Below are 23,319 nucleotides of genomic sequence, written 5' to 3' on the forward strand. Positions count from 1 at the left end.
TCTCTCTGATGTAATCTCGTTCTTCCTCTTTGATTCCTGCTGCTCGACCTGTCCCTTATTGGCAGCACCTTCTTTAACACAAATGGAAGGATTGAGGTTTGTGTAGCTTCCTTTTGCTCCAAAAAAGCTACTGAATCAGAATTAACACTGGAATCCATCCTTCTGTTAGTGCAAGCCTTAGTAAGGCGTGTGTTCTTGTAGTGGAGTATATCAACATTCTACACAGTTCTCATTCAATCATCACAGTGACAGCTGCAGTATGGCTCAGGTGTGTAAGTGTATACCTAGCATTTGGAAATTTTATCTGACATACAGCAAAATTATATCATAGTGATTACATGGGCACATACTCCTGGGTTCATCAACATGTTATAATGCTGTTATATACACAGACATATGACATTTTGAGAGTCACTTGAAATCTTTGTGAATTCATTGTATGCACTATTGTGTTGCTATTCTCAAGGATAATACAGGTGCTCCCCAGCAGCATTGTGTGACTGTCAGCATTTGTGTCATTAATTGTTCTGCATGAACTACATCCACCATAGTTGTAATGTGTCCATACTTGGTGTCAAAACCCTCATCCACACATTGTGTCTGATAAACATATAGGCATATGATGTACAACTGATGCAATGACATGAAATAGGTAAATCTGTATGATTGTGTTATCAGTTCCACTGTATCACATGTGATTCATACCCAAGGTTTTATATGGAGGTGATGTACAGCTTGAAGTCTAATTGTAGCATAGGTACAGCTAATAGCATGACTGTACTGTATCACAGACATACCACTACATCACATCAGTATTACCACTTGATAGTTTGCACGAACACATATACATGTATGTTAGGATTTCATGGTAGTATAACATTTTTACTGGCAATGTCAGGAGGGCAGTGATCGTGTACCTCATGTGTTGAGGTTTGACATGTACTTACAGAGTGTGCTCCATGTATTGTTTGTTATGTGTACAGTATTACAGTGACAGCTTCCTTGATCATTGACACTTGACTTTGCACTGCAGAACATTCTGTGCACATGGGCATAGATGATGCATTGCCACCAGTTTCACATACTGCTCTACCATTCATTATAATGGATCACTTCTTAATTCATGCATCAGTTGCAGACGCTTCAGATAATACCCATTACTATTAGATGTGGTCGATGCATGCAATACCCAGCTGTGTGTAGGGAATCTACTCATAATAGCATGGTGTTTGTATGTGCTGTTATCTGTATGGCCGATACCTACATCAGGCAGGGATGCTTTAGTCATGTGTATCACATTTGGCACAGTGAGCTCCCATGTCTGGTAAGCCATATAGAACTATTCTTAGGGATGCATATCCATTAGGATTTTACAGTGTAGATTCCCCTTCAAGGTTTTCTACTAGATACATGTGTGAGATGTCTTTCTGTCTTGCATTCGGTAAATACACAACTCAGTGACAGCATTGATGGCATGGGTTTGATTCCTGCAGGAGGGGATTGTGGCTTATGTGTCATGTAAAGAAACTTACCAGGATTACCCCTGATTTCATCTCCAGGTTTAACATTGTCTCTCTTAACGCCCTCCAAAAAGTGGTCAATTTTGGAGAAGGGGTGGTGAATTCCCCTTATAAAATACTGACAATCATTAAAGTTGTTCATGTCCATTACTGCCAAACATGTATAATAAGTTACAATCACATATTCTATCCATGCTGCAGATTAATGATCACAATATTTTAAAAATGTCCATGACTGTGCCTATTTCTTTCTATATTTGTCTAGGAGTCTGTTGCTATGTGTCCTTGATTAGCTGAGAGCTGTGGTCACATATCAGTCATGTTCCAGCAGCTCTTCATAATATGCACATACCGACTATTGCATATAATGTCCTGTCTAAGTGTCCTCTCCAGTTATCATGCCAGTAATGTTTATATCACAATCATTCACCTCTGTTGACATGTAACCTTGCGTAACTATCACATATATACTATCATGTGTGTTTATATTATAATAAACTTGCTCAGGAAATATAAACAGCAGTACTTACTGTGCTGTCTACATATGTGTATAATGTTATGCTACTGATTTATCTTGGAAGTGTGCATACATCAACATATCCTGTTTTGGAGACATTGCCATATTTACTATACCTCTTCCTCTTTATTCATTCCTGTCATTCATGTCTGTGCACATTTTCATCAGCACACTTGCCCAGCCCAGTGTACCTGTCCTTGTAGTTGCCCTTGCCATTTACTCTCTCCCTCCATTACATCCTTCTATAAATAATTGTTTTTGCGTGCATTGCACTCAGTGCACTTTTGTTTACTGTGTTGTTACTGCTGATATTACAGTATTTTTAACCGTGGTAGTCTCTGTGGCTGTCTGCGTGATCTTGCTGAGCATGCTTACCCGCAAGCAAACCTGAATGCTTATTTTATGCTGCTCTGCAGTTTTCTGGCCAGAAACACTGTTGTTGGCCATGAAACCTTGCTTGCCTTTGTGTAAGTGTGATGAGCAGTACAAATATACGATTACCACTGCTGCTCACAGCACAAGCACATAAACTCCATGCAGGTTTCACATGAAGCCTACATGGAGATTATTAAATCCCCAAGAAAGTCTACATATTGGTCACAAGTACCCTAAACTGCACTGATAAACCAAAAAAAGGTACAAGCCAGATAGCCAGTCCCAGATGATTGTTTATTCTGCAAATCCATGAACCAACACAGATAAATCACACTGCAAAACAGTCTACATATTCCAAATGAAGCTGTCAGGAATTTTAACATACGAGTCTGGCAGTTTAAATTCCTGAAGCCGAGTGACGTCTCCAGGCGTTTCTGCAGTTACCTCCTACTGCGCCTCTAGGTGTCAAATATTGCCTGTTCATATTTGCATTAATAATTCCAAAACCATGTTACATACAAAGTATCAGAAAATTTTATCTTGAAGCATACATGATGGCAAACACAATTGTATTGATACATCACCTGTGTCTATGGGTATTTGTTAACAATATAAGGTGATAACTTAATTTTATAAATGCTGAAGCCACGCCCACTGGGAGTTAAAGGTACACACTCAGAAGAGCTCTACTGGAGGGAATGAGAGTAGCAGAAGAATAAACTTTTTTCCCCAAATCTATCAAAACCTTTTCCATCTTTGTCAGAAGGAATAGGATTAGAACTGATGTTTGGCAGCTGATAGTTTTGTTAAATAAATAATTATGGAATCTGATTTAGGATGAGAAAATAAATATTTATGTGTCTGAGGGACCTTACAGGTCGATAGGTTCATAGGTGTTTACTGGGCTAACAACCACAAGGGCCTTTTTAAACCTATCCATGCATCCCAAATCTCTGACAAGTTCTGATACCCTTGATAAGTGTAAGCAGGGGCTTAGGAGATGAACTATTTACAGATCGCCTGTGTCAATTAGAGACATAGGTGCGAAACCAAGGATGAATTTCCTGTTCTTCATCCAATTGTCCATGTTGCACTTGAATTGGGTTACGAAGAACTCTGCTTTACATGAATGGGGAGCTTGTTCCAGAGATGTGGTAATATCTGGTATGCATGCCTGTCTCTCCTGCAGGTCCTATTTATATCACAGGCAAGGTTCAAGTCCTTAGAATGAGTAATTCTGGTGCTGTTTGTTTTGCAGATATGCAGGAGGTCCATCAGAGTGGGGTCTGACAATGCCCTGCATGTCAGGCATAGACTTCCCCTCAAAAGTGTGTAGGAGACAAAATACAGGAATAGAGCTTTGAGGCGGTCTGCTTAGGACATTTTACTTAAGCCCTGTATTCTTTTAGTGGGGAACCACTGTGGACATTCCAGTTGTTAGATATGCCTGGTTAGGTACATACCAAAGGAAGCATTGGGCTCAATGATAGGTCTGATGAATGCCGAATACAGTGTAACAATGACTTCCTTGGAATTAGATGCCATACCTTTGTTTATAAGTTGCGCAACATAGAATTCTTTCTTCACTACTATAGACATGTGATGGTTAAAGGCTAGATTACTATCTATGTGTGTCCCTAAGTCCCTCACTATTGGGTCAGCTCTAAGGGGTGTGTTGCCAATATGATAGTTACTAGGGGTGGTGGACTTCCTGAAGGATACTATTATGCATGCATGGCATTTAATTTTAGTCTATGGCTCTGACACCAGTTGTTTGCCTGTGTTACCCCTTCCTGGAGAACATTTGTGTCAGTGTGGGATTCAATGACAGCTCCTAATTTGCAATCATCTGCAAATTTAGTCAGCCAGCGAACACTGACATTGGCCTTGACTTCAGAGAAGTAAATGCCAAAAAGGAGCGGTCCAAGGACTGATCCCTGAGGGACTCCACTTGTGACTGGCCTCTTAGTTTGTAGAGATGGATACTCCAATTCTAACTTCCTGGGTCCTGTCTATGAAGCAGTTGGCTATCCACTGGGTGATATACGAGTTTGTACCTAACCTCTTGAGTTAGTCAACAAAGCCTGAGTGAGGAATTGTGTCAGATACCTTGGCCAGGTCCAGGTAGGCACTGGGAACCATTTTGTCCTCAGCCATTGCTTTGGTGATCTTCTCAAAAAAGTCCAGCAGGTTGAGTAGGCATGATCTGCCCTTGACAAAACCAAAATGGGTTGGGTCCAGTGTCTGGAGGTTTACTATATCACTATTTCCATGATAATTCTTTCCATGGCTTTACATATAAGTGAGAGTTATGGAGATGTAGTTTCCAGGGTCTGGAAATACATAGGTCATATAAGTCTGTCAGACTGCGGCTTGCATTTCATAAACTTGCTCCCTGTCAGACAAGCAATATTCCAATAAAAAAGATGGAATTTTCTAGATAAAGATAGCTTAAGGACACAGATATAAAATACTAATCAGGCAGATGTAGAATAGTTAAAGGAGTAGTTTTATATGGATAAGGAGAACTTGTCAAAGGATTCCATGCTGGCTGAATATCTCCAGTGTTGATCTATTCATGGGATCATAGGAGGTTACAAGGCTATTGTCCCTGAGGCTCTTATAAGCCTAGCCAAGAGTTTAGCCCTTGTTTAGACAAGTCAGCCCCAATGCCCCTGTCCAGCAAGGACACAGTTGGAATCCCAGGGGTGTATTTTCTGTTTACCATCCAGTTATCCAGTTTGCACTTAAAAAGGGGTAAAGAGGTATTCTGCTTGATGTGGAGAGGGAGCCTATTCCACAGATGAGGGAGTCTCTGGGACACAAATCTGTCCTGCTAACAAGTCCTGTTGATGTCACAGACCAGGTTGATGCTGTGTGTGTGTAGGTTACTCGAGTGGAGCTTGATTTGCGGATATGCAGCAGTCCCATCAAGGCGGGGTCCGTGATCACCTTGTATGCCAGATAGAGGTTGCCTCTGAGTAGTCTGTATGAAACTGTGTAGAGGTATAGGGCTTTTAGCCTATCTGTTTATGGTAGATGTTCGAGGCCCTGGATTCTCCTGGTGAGGAACCTCTGTGGTCTCTCCAGCTGCTGCATGTGCTTTGCGAGGTACATGCCTAAAGGAGTGTTGTACTCAGTAATGGACCTTATAAGGGAAGAATATAGGGATTTTATGACCTTCTTGTCCCTGGATGAGATACCCTTACTTATGAGGTGAGCCATGTAGAAGGCTTTCCATACAATGGAAGCGACATGGTGGTCAAAAGTCAGGTTGCTATCAACCTGGGTGCCCAAATCCTTCACGACTGATTGCGTACTTAGGACGTTGTTATTAATGTGATAATTTGGGGTCTATATTATAAGTTCAAAGTCTGAAAACTTCGAATCTCATATGATCGACTCCATATGAGTGACGTTTTCAAACATCAAATTTAAAATATAAACAAACTAAAAACAAAAAAAAACCTACCTGAATGCTCTATGCAGGGGGGCAAGCCCCCCTCCAGCCCCCACACCCCCACTACTTAAATATACCAACTCCGAGATCACACTACATTGAAGTTTTCAGACTTTGAACTTATAATAAAGACCAGATTTAACAGACATGACCTCCCCTTGATGAAGCCAAACTGTGTGGGATTGAGTGTTTGTAGGTTGCCAATGTCCTTGTTAATGAGGTCCATGATAATCCGTTCTATAGCCTTGCAGGCCAGGCTAGTTAGACTGATGGGTCTATAATTTCCTGGATCGGTGGATGCTCCATTTTTGTGCAAAGGGATGACAGTGCCTGTCCTCCACTCAGTTGGGATGAAGCCAGTACTCAGGCTTTGGTTGAATAGGGCACCTAATGGTGCTGCAAGTTCCTGCCTGTGTTCACATAGGATGCAGCCTGGGATGTTATCGGGGCCCATGGAGGCTGTATTTTTGCCTTTGAAAGAGCAGTGATGACCTGTGCTCTAGATATAAGGGGAAGGGGGCAGGTACCGAGGATGTCCTGATTTACTGATGGGAGGGACAGCGGGGTGAAGTTTTCGCTGAATCTGTCAACCATCAAGTTTGCTATATCTACGGCATTCGTATATGTGGTGTCCTTGGCCACCAGTTCTGAAAAGATCTGGGTGCTTCCTTTGAGGTTGCGGACATATTTGGACTCGAAGTTTGCTTTGGAGGATTTCACTAGTGCTCTTATTTGCTTGTTCAGGCTAAGGAGACATTGCTTCCAATCTGGCACCTGCTCCTTCTTGATCTTGGACAGCAATTTTTTTCCTTTTGTTATAGAGTTTATTTAGTGCAGATGCCCACCAGACAGGTTTAGTCTTCCTTGTGGAGAATGATTTAGTCTTGTCAGGCATTCTTGATTCCATGCACCTATCATGCACCTATATAAATGTTTGTATAGTGCTTTGGTGTAGTTTTAGATATTGGTGCCAGTTCCTACAGAGGGGGTGGGGCTGTGAAGCTGTTTATACCATCCCTCAGGAGGCTGTAATCAGCTTTAGAGAAGTTTTCATGTCTGACCCTAGCTAGAGGAAGGTTGGAGGAGATGGTGACTTTGAATATGATCACTTTATGGTCAGATTCTACCAGGGAGAATGATACTGTAGGGATGTTGCAGTGGTTACTTATGCTGGTTAACACCAAGTCCAAGATTTTATCACCTCTTGTGGGGGTATCAGCTGGCTGTTCTAAGGCATTTGCATTGACAATATTGAAGAATCTCTGGAGATTTGTGTTCTGGCATGAGTAGTTCTTCCAGTCTATGTTTGGGTAGTTACTGTCACCCAGGAGCAGGGTAAAGGGTTGAATTGTCATAGATTTGAACATGTCCAAATAGGCACATGGGGCATCTTGAGTCAGATTTGGGGGCCAGTAGCTAGCTATGATTTGAATAGGGGTCTTGTCAATGGTTAACTGCACCTGGAGTGTCTCCTGTGCATCATACTGTTTGACCAGCCTACAGGTATGTATGTCTTTAATATATATTGAAACTCCACCTCCTTTGGCTTTACTGTCTACAATCTGGGGTGTGAATGTATGATAGGATGAAAAAGGTAAGGCTGGGGTGCTCTCTGCAGCTTTGAACCAGGTTTCTGTGACTGCACATATGTCAGCATTTTCCAGGGTTAAGAATGTTTGCAATGAGTGCAGTGTTTTGTTGAAATTTTTATGTTGGTAATTTTATCCTCATCACTTTTCTTAAAAAGGGCACTATGGGGGAGGCAAGAGCCTTTGCCAGAAGCCTGAAGCCGAGGCGAGACAGATGCAGGCCATTTCTGGCAAAGCATCATGGTCTGTCGATCATATCTTCTGAAGCTGTCAGATACTGGACCCCCCCCCGGAATTACACCAGAAACTAAGCCAATTGTTAAAGTCAATCATTTTCTGTTTGTATTGAGGCATCACTCTGAGTGATGGAAGGATGCTGCTTAAGGCTAGGGACATACCTGCCTGGGACACATAATCAGTGAGCTCAATCATGTCTCTCTTCATATAGTCCAGAGAGGTATGTCTCAAATCATTCACACCAACATGGGCTTAGAGTCATACCAGTACCTGGTATTGAGAGACTTGAGTGCATATGTGATATGGCGGATTCTGGCAACTGACAGACAACTACCTGTGACTTTCTCCTTATCCAGCCTGTTGTGAGGCACAATGGAGTCTCCTATGACTAATATGTTGGGTTTATGTGAAGCCTTAGTGGCTGTGAGACACATGCATGGTATGTGGTGTGGAGGGCTGTGGACATCACTTGTGTTTTTGCCACATAGGCTGCATCCTATGTGAACTCAGGCAGGAACTTGCAGCACCATTATGTGCCCTATTCAACCTTTGTTTGGGTTCTAGGACATATCTCTGAACTTTCAATGTCCCTTTCTAGTCTCTCTCTCTTTCGACTGTGTATCTATAAACTGTCATCAAGCGTGGGAGAAGAAAATGAACTTTTAAAGCATTTTTGCATGGACATAAAAAGACAAAGATTCCATAGGCTGTCCAAGTTTGCCTGGACTTCTGAAAAGTAAATTCCGAATAGAAAGAGGCCCAGAACAGAACTTTTGGGATAAATGCTTCTTTAGGAGATGAGCTTTTACTGCTTTGTTGTTTCTTAGCACTCAGAATCAACAAATTCTTACTGATTGGTAGAGTGGTTCTAGTTTGTCTTGACATAGGTCTCTGAGCAGGTGAACCAAATAAATTGTTGCGATGAATGTTTCTGAGATTAAGCAGACTAACAAAAACATCAGTACTGTCTCATTTGGATTACTCCAACAGCTGTTTTGTAGTTTGAACTGCATGTTCAGCCAAGCCATTAGATTGTGGATATTCAGGACTACTAGTAACATGAACAAAGTACCATGTTTCAGCAAATCTTTTGAACTGATGACTTGTAAACTGTGCACCATTGTCAGAAATAACTTTGTGCAGACTACCATGGACTGAAAAATGACTCTTCAACTTTGTAATGACAGTACTAGAATTTAGGTTAGGAAGCAGGTCAATCTCAAACCAATTTGAATAAGAGTCTAGTAACACTAAGTAATATTGACCATTCCACACAAAAACATCTGTAGCTACTGTCAGCCAAGGTAGTTCAGGAATTTGGTTTAGCTGAAGTGGTTCTTTTTGTTGATGCGGTTTAGTACTATTACAAACAGAACAAGCTGAGAGTTCCTTCTCAATATCTTTTGACATAGAAAGCCAAAATACTAGCCCTCTTTCCCTTCTTTTGGTAGAATCAGTTCCAGGGTGGCCAAGATGCAAGATTTTAATATACTCTTATAGCAAGGATTTTTGGAACAATCACTTTTGGACCTTTCATGATGCTACCATCTTCCATCAAAATCTTGCCTCTGTAAGGAAAATACTGCTGCATGTCTACTGGTAAATAAGATTGATTTGACGGCCATCCTCGACTGATAAAGTGGTTGAGCTTCTGGAGAATTGGATCTGAAGCTGTGTTAGTTCTAATCTCATCAAGATGTGTGGAAGAAACATTTCTCACTTCCATGACTTCAAAATCAGGTTTCTCATTCTCATGCTGTTCAGTGTTTTTTTCTGGGCCATCTGTTTAAAGTATCACCAAGATAAAGAAGTTTGCCTTTTGTGTAAGCCAAGTAGAATTTGTACTTTTGCAACTTTAACATCATACATTGCAATCTTGCAGGAGCTGTGTGCATTGGCTTTTTCAAAATAGTGACCAAAGGTCACTGGTCAGTCTCAAGTTTGAATAGCCTGGCCATAAATATAATCATGGAACTTCGAACATGCAAACACAATTGCCAAAAGCTCTTTTTCTATTTGAGCATACTGCATCTTGGTTTAAGTAAGTGTTCTGGATGCATAGGCTACTGGTCTGCCCCCTTGAAGAATGACTGCACCAAGACTAAACTTTGAAGCATCACAAGAAAGAGTTACTTATTTGTGAATACCCTAATATCTTATGGTGGGTGGACTGGCAATTTTCTGTTTCAGGACAAGGACATCGAATGCGCTTTGGTGTTGTGCTGACCAGGACCAGGTTACATCTTTGCATGTCAGCTCTCTTAACAGTGCTGAAAGCTCACTCTGATCTGGAATGAACTTGCCCAAATAGTTGACCATGCCAAGAAAACATTGTAAGGAGGTAACATTGTCTAGAGCTGGCATCTCAAGAATTGCAGTTTGCTTGGAAGGATCTGCCCGTAAGCCTGAACTGGTAAGCAAATGACCCACATAAGTAACTTCTTGCAACCTGAATTTACATTTCTGAGGATTCAGTTTAAGATTCACTTCACAAGCACGTTCCAGAACATTCCTGTGTTTTCTATCATGTTCGACTTCACCTTTGCCTCCTACAAGAATATCATCTACTATTATAACACAGGGATAGCCAGAAAAAATGTGTTCCATCGCACGTTGAAAGACTTCACTGGCAGAATTTATCCCAAATGGCATTCTCAAAAATCTATACCTTCGAAATGGTGTACTGAAAATGGTTAGCAATGAAGATTTTTGATCAAGTAAAATTTGCCAAAATGAACTTTTTGCATCTAAGACAGAAAAAACAGTGATATTTGGCATAAGGGCAGCAACTTCTTCAACTGTACACATTGGATGACAAGGTCATTTTAGTTCTTTGTTCAAATCTCTTGGATCAATACATATTCTAATATCATCTGAGCATTTCTTTTGCACTACCACCATGGAGGATATCCATTCAGTTGGTTCTTCTACTGGACAAATTACTCCTAGGTGCACCATTCTGTCTAGCTCAGCTTTGAGTCTGCCTTGCAAGACTACTTGAACTTTCTGTGCTGGTCTAATGACTGGGCTTAACCTCGTGGTCTAACTTCATGGAGTACAGAACTGGGAGTTTGCCTAACTTGTCTTCAAAAATATCAGCATAGTCAGAAAAAATAGTTTGTGCGAAATTTTCGTTGTTACACGTGCTTATATGGTGGACTTCTTTATTAAATGAATGCAGATCCATTCTCAAACTGTCCTTGAGACCTAATAATGACTGCACAGGTCTCTTGACTATGTAAAATTGCAAGTCATAGCTGTTTCCAGCAGAATAACTACTGAGCCTTCAGTTTGAATTTCTTCACCATAAACAACAAGCTTCGCATACTTTGCCAGATCAAGTTTTTCACCATCTTTTACTTTGGCAAACATTTCTGTTGACATAACATTGCACTTTGAACCAGTATCAACTTTGAGATCTACAGGTCTCCCATTAATCAGCACAGTACAAAATACTTCACTATTTGCCCACAAATCTACTGCATTGACTGTTTCAACAAGCACAGACACACCATCAACATAAAAAGTAGGGTTGCAGCTTTCTAGTTGATCAACTTGCCTCTTTGAATACTCTTTTTTAATAAAGCAATGTGCCCCTTTAGATTTATAGAGCCTTTTGAAATGATTCCACTTTTTGCATGAGTGGCACTGCTGACCAAAAGCTAAACATTTCTTTCGCTTGGGCTCATGGCTACCTCCTCAATTACGACAGTTGACTATGAAGCTTGTCACAGGTTTTGCTGAGTTACTCCTCTGCTTTACTGTGTGTGCCCTGGGTTTCACTATAACTGCTCTAAGTTTTGCTGAAGTGGCCACACTCTTTGGCCTGTATCTTTTAACCTAGTGCTGCATACTATCAACATTAGTACTAGAAGGCACTGCAAGCATGCTTTCCTCATTTGTAAGGATATTCTTGTGCTTTTCTGTGAGCTCATATATCTGAAAAATCTCTATGGCCTTATTCAAGTTAAATCACTGCCTCAAAGCAAAATCCTTCTCACTGCATCATTAATACCACACACAAGCCTGTCTTTTATCAACTCATCTCGCAGATCTCCAAATATGCACGTTTTTGCCTTATTTCTCTAGTCAGTTATATATGCTGCAGAAGTTTCACCAGGCTTTTGATCTCTTGTGTAAAATATGTACCTTTCCATTGTAATATTTGTTTGGGGGTTGCACATTTCTCTAAATTTACATTTTAAACACTCAAGGCCTTCCTGCATTTCAGCCAGTACCACAATATGGCAGTCTTCCCCTCCTGGCATACACAGCAGGTGTATACACAAATGAATGCTCCCTTTCAATGGCTTCTGAATCAGCTAGATTAAGCAGAATATATGCTTTTGTATGTGCGCCTTTGTCAGAAAAATTATCAAACACAAGTGGACCAGGTCTGCGAAATCCCTCTGCCATGCCAACAAACAATAGTATATACCTGCCCCTTGTAATTATGGTCAAACATACACCAGGTAAAAATATTCAGCTGTGCAACAATCCCTTCGAAATAACTATTTTCTGTGAAATAACTGTACTGTAATACTGAATACACTTGCCAACACTTTGCACACTTCAGATACTTTGAATAGCTTTAGCCAATACAAAAAAGAAGCACATAGTGAAAAAATACAGTCATTTTTCTCTTTTTTATACATTTTATGCAATTCAGAAGTTATTCTAAGCATTTTTGTAAGCATTGTGAGTACTTTTATCAATATGTCAAAGTTTCAAACATTTGATTTAATTAGAAATTTGTTTTGAACATTTTGAATGCTTCGTTTTATATTCATTGCATAAAAAAAATTTTAAAAAGTTTTTGTACCTGGAATTATCTTTCTTACCTGTTTGCAATTAGTTTGAGTTTTGGATGATTCGCTTCTGTATATTCCTCCAATTGTAACTGTTTGCATCACGGTTTTGAAGAAGTTTCACTTTGGATCCCATTCTGACACCATGATGCTCATCTTGTGTATTCAAATAAGATGATGAGGCTTGAATGATTGTTTAAGTTGTTCATTACACACTAACACATCAGGATGAATGACTGAAACATAAAACCTAAACAAACTAACTGACTGACTGTTACATACATACATGCTTTCACTCTGGCTGCTCACTCAAAATGGCACTCTTGCTTGCACGTGCTCAGTACTTATATTCCTATGCCCATAGATTGAAATGGCTCTTAAAGGTACAACACTCACTCTAATCTACAGTATGCACTGTCTTTCCCTCATGCAAGGCCTTGGTGACTTTCTTGAAGAGGTCAACCATGTTTAATAGGCATGAGCTACCTTTAATGAATCCGAACTGGGTTGGGTCCAGAGTTTGAAGATTACCTATGTCCTTGTTAATAAGGCCATTAATGATCCTTTCCATGGCCTTGTAGAGGAGGCTAGTCAAGCTTATGAATCTATAATTTCCAGGGTCGGTTGACGGGCCCCCTTTGTGCAGAGAGATTGCTGTTGCTGTCCTCCATTCTGCTGGAATATCGCCAATTCGCAGGCTGTGGTTAAACGAAATCCAAGTGGGTCTGCTAGGTCATATTTTAAGTTGTTTAAAAGGCAACCTGAGATGTTGTCTGGTCCAATTCATGCCACGTTTTTGGCCTTGGAGAGTGCCGAGATGATGCTGCTTTCTTGAGATAATAGGCAGAGGAATGGTGGCAAGTTTACTTTGGGGGATGACTGGAGGGGACAGGGAGATGAAGTTTCCTCCAACTCTGTTAGCTAGCAGGTTGGTTATTACCTCCAGTTGAGTATGGGTGGTGGCATACACAACCAGTTCAGTGCATAGCTGGGTATTCCCTTTTAGATTTCAGACGTAGTTAAAGAATGCCTTGTGATTATCCTTAGCTAGGGAGCCTATTTTGCTTCATAATTAGCTTTAGAGGACTTGACAAGATCTCTGATTTGTTTGTTTAAGCTAGAGAGGGATTTCTTGCTCTGCTGAGCCAGGCTATGCAGTTTATTAGAGATGCAGACAATCTCCTTCTGAGGCATACTTTGCAGATTACAGCATTTATTATCAAAAGTTTGTCAAAAAGCAGCATGCAGCTGATTTTATATTTTGTGCTGTGCACTTTGTAGATATATATTTTGCACCACACCTTGTTAACACATAAGGGTATATATAATTGGCTTTAATCAGCTTTAGTATTCAGCATGAGTACAGAAGAGTGCCTTATGTATGACAGGACTGGATATTGACCATGCTTTTGCTGTTATACAAGCAGTACTAAAATTACCAATGAATATTTGTAAATTATACTTATAATTGTAATGTACTTAAAGCTGTATTAAGTTCAGCATCTGCAGTTTATTTGATAATGTGTACCATAAAATGACTGAGTGATGTTCCTGAACATTAATAAAATAAGCATCAGAAATAATTCAGCTGTGCAGTTAACAGAAACTTTATGGAAAATTAACCCATTTACCCTTAGCTGGTTGTTTGCAGACCCAATTTACTAGGATACCTTGATAAATTAGAAAATACAGCCATCATTTACACACTGTTTTATACCTGAGGGGGACTTACAGCACCAGTATATTAGATTTCGTGACAATCATTGCAGTTTGGTACTGTTCTGGTCAACATTCTATGTATGGATATCTCCTACATTTTTCTAAACCCCTGCTAGAACCCAATCAGCAGGTGTGGTACCATGCGAGGTGGCCATTGGTATTCACTGGAGTGTATGATGTTTGAACTGTGAGAAAGCACAGTTAATAATGGAAGGATCATTTTAGCTGGAGGGGTTCACTATTTATAATTAGCCAGAAGAATACACATGGGAGAGGAAAAACAAGCTGTGGCTTGAAGGATGCAGACAAGCTTTAGTAGGTGATCCAGGGATGTATCATGGATGATAGCTAATCGGGAAGGTAACAGGCTGTTCTCACCTTCTGGTAACTGGGGAGCCATGATTCTCAGTAGTAAATTTATGAGGACCACATCCTACATCTCTTCTCAAATCTAGAAGGGTTCCCAGGGCTAGGTCACAGCTGAACTACAGACAAGGTTGAAAGTGTAACAGCGTCCTTCCATGTAGTGACTTTCTGGGATACTATTTTCTACAGATCTCTCCAGATTTAGATAGGGGTCTTAGGGATGAGTTACAGGTAAACTGCACAACAGGTTGTAGTGACCTTCAAAAGGTATTTGTTTTTTTGGGGTGGGGGGGCCTTCCCTTTTGTGACCTGATGGCATACTGTAACCTACTGCTACTGCTCTATTCCTACTCCTCTGCAGACCATAGAGACCTCTACCATGATAAGACCCCTTCCAGTACCGCTAGCTATCAAGCAAAACCACAAAGACTAGTTTAACTGTTTTCAATTCACCAGATGTTTATATTTTACAATGTGGCAAATTCCCCATATGATTTACAAAACATGTTTCTAACATATCTAAAGATCACAGAAAGTATTATGTTTAGGGCAGGAAAAGCTTAACATAGAAGAGTGCAATGCTAGTCTTATATTTAAAATGAACCTTTAACAGTGGACGCTACAGTACAACGCAGAATATTTATTTTTTCCATTAAGATTGAACAGAAAGAGTATTTTAATGACAACAAAGTTTTAAGAGATTGTTTACAATTTCTCATGGTTGTACTGTGCCCTGTAAACACGGTTCTTTAACTTATTTGGTATGTTATATGACAACCGAAGCACTATAAATGAACAAATGATGATTGATCACTTGCCAGCAATTTTTGAAGGATGTGGAAGCGAGGATGTGGGAATGCTTAGAGTCATCTGTGCAAGCTGTTCTCGCCCATGGAAATATACCAGCTGGTTAAATGTTCATTAATGTAACCAAAGCTTTATATCATAGACAGACAGCAGATGTTGCCTGATTATGGAGTGAGAAAAAATAGAAAGAGAGGGAAAGAGAGAGAGAGAGAGAGAGAGAGAGAGAGAGAGAGAATGTTAGAGAAGGGTTATTAGGATGACAAAATCTTTCATGCCTGCAATTAGACTTATGTTTTTCACAAGTGTTAGCTATAAAGTAAACTGCTTTGATAAAACACCCAGTTTGTTCAGCACAGTGCTGTCAGTGCAAATCAAAGGGTAAATGTTTCACATCACATTTTCTTTGGCCACAATGTTTAATGGTTATTACACATGATAGATCCTAAACTACAGTCATCATTGCAGTACCTACATGTTGAATTTTAAGTCTGCAAATACAGTGTCAAGTATATGAAGAACTATACAGTAACCATTTAAAATGACAGAACCAGCTAGAGCGACTGAATGGCTGAAAAAATGGAGTTACATATATTAAGCGCGAGATGGACATTTTTCAGAATATTTCCTTTTCTCTGAGGTATGACCATCTCTGAGTTAGTATATATAAGTTATGGTGGTGTGACAGCACATCGTGGGGTGCGGGGGGGGGTTGCCCCCTCTGCAAAAAAGAAGCTTAAAGGAGAATAACAATGTTGGAGAATCTCTCTTTTCTTACTTTTCTGAAATTTTTTACCCTACATGTCGGCACTTGGCGTTTTGAATGTAGACATTTCAGTATGGAGGCTATATACACATATGCCATTTTAGGACATAAATATTTGGAGATGGTCTTGCTCAGACATGGTATACATGACTATTTATTTATGGAAGATGATAATAATATCTTTATGGCATCTAGTTTTTGTCACAGAAGTGCATAATTACTTATTGGTGTATTTAAATTGTTTCAAAGTTGCTGGTTATTTAGATTTACACATTTATCAGTGATGCTATGCCCAAAAGTCATATAAAAAGTAGGGAATGCAGTAGCTACATTTCATATATGGAGTTTACAGAAGAAATGATCAAGAGAGCAAGTGCAGGTGACAGAGAATGGTATTCACAAAGCTATTTCACATACCCTTTATGATGATGTGTAGTCATCTGCACATTATACTGCTGAAAAAAAACGGATTACTATCATTTTATTGAAAGTCACAACATACTTGAGTCGTTTCATTGACTCATATGGTTAAATTCATGAACACCATTTTTACCATATGTTGAACATGGTAAAAACGATGTTTGACATTCAAAGCAGTTTAAATGTTGCTTTACAATCAACATTTGTGTGAATGGTGATTTTCCAAGAGCCAATCACTCCCTTGCTTTCAGTTTTACACATTTGGAAGGATGTGGTTCGAAGTTTTCAGCAGTCACCCATGTGATTATGCATTTTGGAATCCATTTAAGTGTCATTCAACAAAATTATAGTAAACCAAAAAAACTGGTCCCAAAGCCTACTGGATAATGATTATGGATAGCTATGGCATTGTTAAGTTTATTATCTGGCCACTTCCCAGAAATAGCTATGTGTAATGTAATATAACAGAGATATTCTAGTCACTGCATGCTACGTGTAATGGGAATACGGTTACACTCAGCCAAGATACGTCTGCTGACATGCTGCTTAGTCAATTGTTTTTTTTTTTTTTTTTTTTTTTTTGCTTCTGTTGAGTCTTTTTGTTGTTATATTTTGTCAAAAATGAAGTGCTGTTTGTTTTGTGCTGTTGTTTTCAGGACAACGTTTGGCTGAATTTTATTTTTGTACATTTCAGGCAACTTTTTTGGTTATAGTAGCAGTGTTGTTTTGATTAGATTGTTGTGACATTTCTTTTGGGATTTTTGATCAATGTGGGGATTCCACCATTTGAGAATGAGGTACTTTATTTATTTATTTAACATTTGTTGACCGGGAATGTCCAACTAGGTTCCACAGATCCTGTTTTCAGCAGAGGCCCGGGGAGAAATGCTCCAGAAGCATGTCTTTAGAATGTGGGAGGAAACCGGAGTACCCGGAGGAAACCCACGCGAACGCAGGGAGAACATGCAAACTCCACACAGAAGGCACCCCAGCCGAGAATCGAACCAGAGAACCTCTAGCTGTGAGGCAACAGCATTAACCGCTACACCACTGCGCCGCCACTGTACTTAAGAAGTAATAGGATAGTTTTTGGTCATATTCTATTTTTGTATGTTTTATAGTTCCCTTTTATTACCATTGTGATTATTTTTGTGGGGACTTTTAGCTGAGTTTGGCTTTCTTTACTGTTTGAATTAGGTTCCACAATAAATCCACTGTGCACTCTTTTCCCATGTGTCTACTTAAAGAAAAATTGGAATTCATATGTGCACACTGGACACACAGCCCCTTTTCACTGAAGACTGTGGTGTTGTTTTTCTGGTTTACTCAGAACTACAAAACAGCCAGTTGGACTGTGGAATTAGTATATTTAATTAAGGGAATATGGAGGTCCAAAAATCTCCCTTACTTATGCATTTTTGGTGTTTAGTTACTCTTTTCTAGGAACACTTTTTTAATGTGTACATATTGACAAAGCATTCCTAGACCTACCATGACTTAATAAAGCACTGGAAAAGCTGGGATTATACAGCCAAGGAAATAATATCCATGGAATGGCAACACCTACATCCAGATGACTTGCCATGTGATTTTCTAACATGCCTAAAATCAAAGTTTGTAGTCTGTAGCTGCTAATATTGCTGATATCGCTTTAGTTCCTAGAAGCTAGGAACATCATAATACCTATAGGCATACACGTAAAAATGCTCTGATCTGTAGGCAATTGTGTTCTCTACTAGTCTGTCAATGCACTGATGTGGGGGTGATGAGGCCACTGCACAAAATGACTTGAAATCATCATTCATCATTATTTTCACAGAGGTTTTGAGTGATATACAGGGTTGAAAGTAGTTGAAAAGAAAGCACAGTAGACCTGAGTCTTGGGAGTGGTGAGATATGTAAACCGGCCAAGATGAGTGGATCATTTTACTCCACCAACATGGTAGAACATTAATACATTGCATATGTAAGATGGGGACTTTCTGATGATTTTTCCCTATGCAAATATTGTCTTCTACACTATATGTGTAATAAACAAATGCATCACTTTCAGCTGATATTGCTTCCCTACCATTATAAACACTGATTTTTAGGTGAGCAACCCCTATCTCATAGCAATGTGAGCAGAAATCAGTGTTGTAGGCCAGCCTTTTAATCATCACACATTAATGCTGTTTTGGTTTATTCAGGTAAAATATTTAATTACTGAAACATTTGATCTGCAGAATTTTAATAACCATATTACTGCTTGATGTTAAACTCTTAGTTAATCAGTTAAAAAAAAATCTCATTTGACCTGTATTTAAAATGCTGATTGTATAGAACTCAAGCTATTCAGTATTCACTTAAATCAAAGGTAAGCTTTATTTTTGATTGACATACATCTAAAAGACATCAGCAGCTTCGGTGTTCTTTTCCCCATTATTCTACATGGGAACAGGCTGTCGTGTCAGCTGTTACCTCATCTCTCAATTCAGTGCCAGTCTCCTACCTTCTTCAACAGTCATGCTTGACTGTCTCAGGTCTTCTCTCTCAGAATCCGTTCATCTGGATGTCCTTGTTTCCTCTTGCCTTCTTCTTGTTTCTTCCAAATCTTCTTCGCCAAATTGTCTTCTGTTTTCCTGCACATGTGCCCAAACCACCATAATCTGTTCTCTTTGATCTTTTTTGCAATTGTCGGTTATTTGCTTTCTGGTCTAATATCGTGCTCATTCTACCACCAGCCTCAGGCACTTCATCTCCATCTGCATTCTACCACCAGCCTCAGACACTTCATCTCCATCCACATTCTACCACCAGCCTCAGGCACTTCATCTCCATCCACATTCTACCACCAGCCTCAGGCACTTCATCTCCATCCACATTCTACCACCAGCCTCAGGCACTTCATCTCCATCTGCATTCTACCACCAGCCTCAGGCACTTCATCTCCATCCGCATTCTACCACCAGCCTCAGGCACTTCATCTCCATCCACATTCTACCACCAGCCTCAGGCACTTCATCTCCATCCACATTCTACCACCAGCCTCAGGCACTTCATCTCCATCCACATTCTACCACCAGCCTCAGGCACTTCATCTCCATCCACATTCTACCACCAGCCTCAGGCACTTCATCTCCATCCGCATTCTACCACCAGCCTCAGGCACTTCATCTCCATCCGCATTCTACCACCAGCCTCAGGCACTTCATCTCCATCCACATTCTACCACCAACCTCAGGCACTTCATCTCCATCCACATTCTACCACCAGCCTCAGGCACTTCATCTCCATCCACATTCTACCACCAGCCTCAGGCACTTCATCTCCATCCACATTCTACCACCAGCCTCAGGCACTTCATCTCCATCCACATTCTACCACCAGCCTCAGGCACTTCATCTCCATCCACATTCTACCACCACCCTCAGGCACTTCATCTCCATCCACATTCTACCACCAGCCTCAGGCACTTCATCTCCATCTGCATTCTACCACCAGCCGCAGGCACTTCATCTCCATCCGCTGTAGCTTCTACTTTCTGATGTGTCTTCACTGCCCAGGTTTCTGTACCATACAGAAGTACTGGTCATGCCATTGTTTTTTACTCGTTCCTTTTCAGCTTCTATGGCTTTCTTCTATCACACACTCCCCCGATAGTCTCTACCACTTGGCTGCAGCCCCTCTAACTCTAGACTTGACCTCCTCATTCAGAATTTCCTTCTTCACAACCACCCCTCCCAGATACTTGAAACTGTTAACCCTTTCCACTATTTCCCTTCTTTCTCAATGTTCAGCTTCTTCTTCTTCTTCCCCAGTTTGTTGCTATGACAACTGTCTTGTCTCTACTCATTTACATCCCTGTGCCATCAGTGTTGCACTCTACTCCCTTGCTTAAGTTGCTCTTCAAAGTCTGTCTGTAACACCACATCATCTGCATACAGCATGTTTGTTGCTCTGTCCTCTCCATCCTATTTACTAATGTGGTCCATCACCAGTTTGAATGGTAATGGGCTCAGAGCTCAAGCATGATAGATCCCTACTCCAATGGGAAACCCCACTGTGAGTCTAAACACCATGCATTCTTATGTCATTTGACCTGTATTTAAAATGCTGATTGTATAGAACTCAAGCTATTCAGTATTCACTTAAATCAAAGGTAAGATTTATTTTTGATTGACATACATCTAAAAGACATCAGCAGCTTCGGTGTTCTTTTCCCCATTATTCTACATGGGAACAGGCTGTCGTGTCAGCTGTTACCTCATCTCTCAATTCAGTGCCAGTCTCCTACCTTCTTCAACAGTCATGCTTAACTGTCTCAGGTCTTCTCTCTCAGAATCCGTTCATCTGGATGTCCTTGTTTCCTCTTGCCTTCTTCTTGTTTCTTCCAAATCTTCTTCGCCAAATTGTCTTCTGTTTTCCTGCACATGTGCCCAAACCACCATAATCTGTTCTCTTTGATCTTTTTTGCAATTGTCAGTTATTTGCTTTCTGGTCTAATATCGTGCTCATTCTACCACCAGCCTCAGGCACTTCATCTCCATCTGCATTCTACCACCAGCCTCAGGCACTTCATCTCCATCCACATTCTACCACCAGCCTCAGACACTTCATCTCCATCCACATTCTACCACCAGCCTCAGGCACTTCATCTCCATCCGCATTCTACCACCAGCCTCAGGCACTTCATCTCCATCCGCATTCTACCACCAGCCTCAGGCACTTCATCTCCATCCGCATTCTACCACCAGCCTCAGGCACTTCATCTCCATCCACATTCTACCACCAGCCTCAGGCACTTCATCTCCATCCGCATTCTACCACCAGCCTCAGGCACTTCATCTCCATCCGCATTCTACCACCAGCCTCAGGCACTTCATCTCCATCCGCATTCTACCACCAGCCTCAGGCACTTCATCTCCATCCGCATTCTACCACCAGCCTCAGGCACTTCATCTCCATCCGCATTCTACCACCAGCCTCAGGCACTTCATCTCCATCCGCATTCTACCACCAGCCTCAGGCACTTCATCTCCATCCACATTCTACCACCAGCCTCAGGCACTTTATCTCCATCCACATTCTACCACCAGCCTCAGGCACTTCATCTCCATCCACATTCTACCACCAGCCTCAGGCACTTCATCTCCATCCACATTCTACCACCAGCCTCAGGCACTTCATCTCCATCCACATTCTACCACCAGCCTCAGGCACTTCATCTCCATCCACATTCTACCACCACCCTCAGGCACTTCATCTCCATCCACATTCTACCACCAGCCTCAGGCACTTCATCTCCATCTGCATTCTACCACCAGCCGCAGGCACTTCATCTCCATCCGCTGTAGCTTCTACTACTGATGTGTCTTCACTGCCCAGGTTTTTGTACCATACAGAAGTACTGGTCATGCCATTGTTTTTTACTCGTTCCTTTTCAGCTTCTATTGCTTTCTTCTATCACACACTCCCCCGATAGTCTCTACCACTTGGCTGCAGCCCCTCTAACTCTAGACTTGACCTCCTCATTCAGAATTTCCTTCTTCACAACCACCCCTCCCAGATACTTGAAACTGTTAACCCTTTCCACTATTTCCCTTCTTTCTCAATGTTCAGCTTCTTCTTCTTCTTCCCCAGTTTGTTGCTATGACAACTGTCTTGTCTCTACTCATTTACATCCCTGTGCCATCAGTGTTGCACTCTACTCCCTTGCTTAAGTTGCTCTTCAAAGTCTGTCTGTAACACCACATCATCTGCATACAGCATGTTTGTTGCTCTGTCCTCTCCATCCTATTTACTAATGTGGTCCATCACCAGTTTGAATGGTAGTGGGCTCAGAGCTCAAGCATGATAGATCCCTACTCCAATGGGAAACCCCACTGTGAGTCTAAACACCATGCATTCTTATGTCATTTTGTCCCCTGTACATAGCATGCACTATTTGTACCAATATTTCTGACACTATACCATCAGAGAACTGCCCAGATCAGCCTTCTTGAGACCTTGGCATATGTTTTCTCCAGGTCTAGGAATACCCAGTTGGACTCTTTCCTCATCTGCAGCTTCTCCTCCACTAGCTGTCTTACCCCAAGCATTAGGTCAGTTGATCTACATCCTGATCTAAATCTAAATTGCTCATCTCTCATCTTACTTTCTACTACTCTGCCTACTTATTTTGTCAATATTTTCTTCAGCACTTTCATGCAGTGTGACAGGAGGTTGATATCTCTATCCTTCCCACAGCTGTGAATGTCTCTATTGCTCTTGTACACTGCCACTAGAATATGCCTTTCTCTCAAAACTGCTATGAATACCCTCAGGAGTCATTTCTCCTCTAGTCACCCAACAGCTTGGTCATATCTGCTATGACCTCATCTAAGCCTGCTGCTTTCCTTCATTTTTCTTAGCGCTGTTCTTCTTTCATTATAGGCAGTGTCGGGAGCAGTGCAGATTCTATGAGGTTTTCTTCATTTAGAAGCTGCTAGAAGTACTCTTTCTATATGCCTTTGATCTCCTGTGGTCTATCCTGAGGTTGTTGCTGGAATCCATTATGAATGGGGTCTGATCACCATCTTCATTATCTTTCTGTCTTTGCTTTGCAAACTGATAGAGTGTATTTGTGGCATCCACTGTGCCATTTTCCAGAAGCTGATAAAGTGTCTCAGATGCCTTGCTCTTTGCTGTTGTGACTGCCTTCTTAGCCTTTTTGTTAGCCAACCAGTATTTCTTCTTAGCTTGGTCCAGCTTTTCCAT

This window comes from Protopterus annectens, chromosome 11.part0, assembly GCF_019279795.1.
Source record: "Protopterus annectens isolate FY-2018-M chromosome 11.part0, PAN1.0, whole genome shotgun sequence".
In the NCBI taxonomy this organism is placed as follows: domain Eukaryota; kingdom Metazoa; phylum Chordata; order Ceratodontiformes; family Protopteridae; genus Protopterus; species Protopterus annectens.